The following is a 3,785-nucleotide window of genomic DNA, read 5'->3' as shown; positions in this document are numbered from 1 at the left end:
GAACCAACCTGCCACTGGTAATGCCAATTGGGAGGGCGATAACTATGTTCAACGAAATTGCTTCGGGTGTTGATATATTCCACCTACGTGAGTATAAGTATAGGTGGACGTTGTTTTATAAATTCTTAAAATAGGGTCTGCTTAACTCATTTGCTGTACTTCCTTGTAAAAAATATCTATAATATTTTACGAACCCGAACCAACTTTCCTCCCCCCTCCATTGTGTGAGCGCCTATACCAATGACGTACTACGAAGACTAGTTAGACGAAGCCGATATATAAGTAAAGTTGAAAAAAGACACATTTTAATTAGCTGCAATTCATTATTTGTATTGCAGATTAATGTGTAGCAAACTTCACCCTAATCTGTCAAGAACCCTAATCATGGCAATCAAATTTCTATACAATTTTAGTACATTCGTTGAAACAGTTATTGGATATATTAGGTTATATTGAATTATATTATGTCAAATGAGAAACAGGCTATTCTGAATTGATTATACATAAGTATCTCGTCAAATGATTTCTCAATATGGAATTCAATAATAACTATCCGCGTATTAGATAAATAAAAAGATTCAGTAGAATGTGTGCAGATATTGATATTTTTTTCGAGAATATTTATATATAATGTCAATCGCGTAAGTATATACATATTATCTATTTCGTATCGAAATGTGAAAATAAAATTATAATGCCATAAATAAGCGTCCATGTCTCAAGTCTAATTGGCCAACTTACAAGGCACTATTTTAGTTTTTACTACGAAATCTGCCTACCACACTAAAAAACGTTACAGAAATACTATCAAGCATTTTAATACTTAATGAAATTTCATATGCCTCGTTATAATAAACTTCTATGGAATCTACCTACCTTTAAATCGACATAGGAATAAAAGCATTATAAAAAATTTGAATTATTTGAAGATTTATGAAAGTTTCAAAATATTCTGACTGTCAAAAATGCCCTTGCGATAAAAAAAAATACATTGGATATAAAACATTGTTTGGAAGTTATCTAATCCATTCATATTATTTCCGAAATTTTATTTGACTTGGGCCATATTTTATAATTTTATTAGTAACTACTACCACTGTCATACTTTATCAATTTCCGACCTTTTTCTGTCATACGACAGACATGGACCTTTTTTTATAAACGTCCCATATCCTTAGGGAAACTTACAAACCTTTCAATTCTAAACTTTCCTAAAAAATTATAACAGATGCTCATTTCGACAAAAGTCTTGAAGCCGAATTAAAATATATTAAACTCAGATATCTAATGACGAAAATACGGTATATTATATAATTATACTTGCATTGTTCATCTACGACTAGGGTTGGGAATTCTCGAGAAATTTTCAAGATTTTCCATCTCGAATCTCGAGAATTGAAATTTTTAACATTTTTTTATTATCAAATATTAATTAAAAAACGATTTTCGATACGAAAAAAGTGGACAGAAAACACAAAACGTTCAAAGACTGATCGGGGCATTTAACACAATTAAGCCAACGCGACTCAAAATGTGTGCAATTTTTGCAACATCAGGGAATTTCGTGTCTCAAAAGCGTACGCGATTGTCAGAAGCAGTGATTGATAGTCTGTGTTTTTTGAAATCCTATTTTAATAAGTAATATTTTGAATTATTTTTGTTTTCCTACTTCTATTTTGTTTGTCTTACATAAATAAAAAAAATATATTTTTTTGGAATTTGTCTGTTTTTACACTGATTTTACGATTTTTACAAGTTTTTTTTAAATCTCCCGATATCTCGAGAATTCTTTTCTGGAAATCCTGAATCTCGAGATTGAGATTTTCTCGGGAAATACCCAACTCTATGTACGACTGACTTGATACTGACTGCTCCAGGTACATGTGATGTGACCTTATTGAGCTGTCCACATGTAATGGCCGCGTGTCACTTTTCGTGCGCGTTCGAGGCACAGGTGACCTCATAGAGTCATCCACATGCACTCACGGCATATCGGGGCGAGACACGCTTCATTTGAACAAGCTCTTAGATAGTCGTACAACAAATTGTATATGCATGTATTATGACCATGACCCCAATGAGGGGGGACTGACAAGGTTTTAACCTGGGGGCCCGATCTTAAAAGGGACCCAGCGCAGTGGGTCGACCAGCTAAGTGGTATAAATATACATCACAAATTTTCTCTGATAATATTGTAGTTAATTATGTAGTTGTGTGAAAGAAATTACGTGTTAATGATGAATTATAAAATTGGATGATAATTCACGTGTATAATAATTCTACTATATTATTATTTTTAGTGTGGTTTCTGACTCAAAAATAGTTATTTATCCAATATGGCTAGGGATTGCATGTTATTTGGCTACCACAAAAGAAGGTCGCGATCAGTCCCGATAACTCTGTAATTCGAGTGGATTTATTTTTGATGCAAAAAATCGCTATAAATACACAGCATACCTTTAATTTTACCTCCAGGAACCCTGAGACTCCGCAGAATCCCATTTGGGAAACGCTGATGTAAAACATCACACTTCCCTTCACCATAGCGATAGGGGGCCTGCCAAAGATCCTGGCCTGGGGGGGGGGGGGATTTCAGGATGTGGGGAACATGATCATTACCAATCAATGGCTAGGCTTAGACAAGAGCGAGGCAGAGGGTTTTTGTAAAAACTACATACGAGTCAGAAGATACTTCGTGAACGCATTCAATGAGAAATTTTGTTTTTAGCGTTGAATAACCTAATCAATCAGACATGAAATTTAATTGACGCAAAAACTTACGTTTACGGCTGTCAAAAAATTATCGATTCTTTTTGACCGATATTTTGGGATTTTTTTTAAAGTAATCTCTCTCGGACAACCATATTTTGTACCAATACTTTTTTTCCAATACGATACCGATATCAGGTATCGACATTTTACAAAGTTTTTATTAGCTCGTATTCTTGTTTGTCCGGTGGTTGTTTGTCCAATACAAATTTTGCAATCGATTTTTAACTAACCTTCCGACTAGCTAGACATTTGAAACTTTTAGAATATATCAGAACACGATGCCAATGCATTCTTTTAATACTTTTAGCCATCTTTAAGCAGAATTGAATTCATTTCATTAGTTAATTCTGTTTTGTATGGAAAGTTATTTCAGAAAAATCCGTAAAAAGTAAAAGACTATTATTGGGTGCTAAGGGGGTGATCCTAGCAACTAAATTATTAATACCTATATACGTGCGTTACTATGGAAATCAAAATGACATTTCAATATTCTATATTTGTTTGTTTGTTTGTTTTTTATTTACTTCATATCAAGTACAAGTTTGAGCATATTGAGCATAATAATTCAACAGAAAATTTAAAAACGTTGTGTATAAAGAGTTCTTTTTATCTTGTAATTATTTTCTTATGATATAACGGCCCTATCTATGGTCATATTCTAGTGAATTATTTCCCATGTCTAGTATAATATATTGTGTATATGTGAGAGTTAGAAACCATATTTTTTTCCATAGAAGAACTAAAAGACACATCGGGGCTGGCAAAAACTCTAAATCAATATTATAAAATAAGTAACTGAAGTGTTATTTGGCGAATGAAAAACCTGTTCCGAGCAACACGGGATGTGTTGACCCACATCACACGACTAAATAATTTTTGTGATTATTTTTGATATTATGACATTAGGGGAAAATGTCAATTACAATAAATGTCACTAGAACAACAATCACACGATTTTTCCGCTGATACCTATAAATCCAACCACTCTTTTCAGTGCGAGAAACCTAATAGGA

The sequence above is a fragment of the Rhyacophila brunnea genome, unplaced genomic scaffold (genome assembly GCF_057557595.1).
Source record: "Rhyacophila brunnea isolate RB1 unplaced genomic scaffold, BYU_Rbru_1.0 scaffold_6, whole genome shotgun sequence".
Lineage (NCBI taxonomy): Eukaryota > Metazoa > Arthropoda > Insecta > Trichoptera > Rhyacophilidae > Rhyacophila > Rhyacophila brunnea.
The sequence above is the reverse complement of the archived record's forward strand: the minus strand, read 5'-3'. Positions refer to the sequence as shown.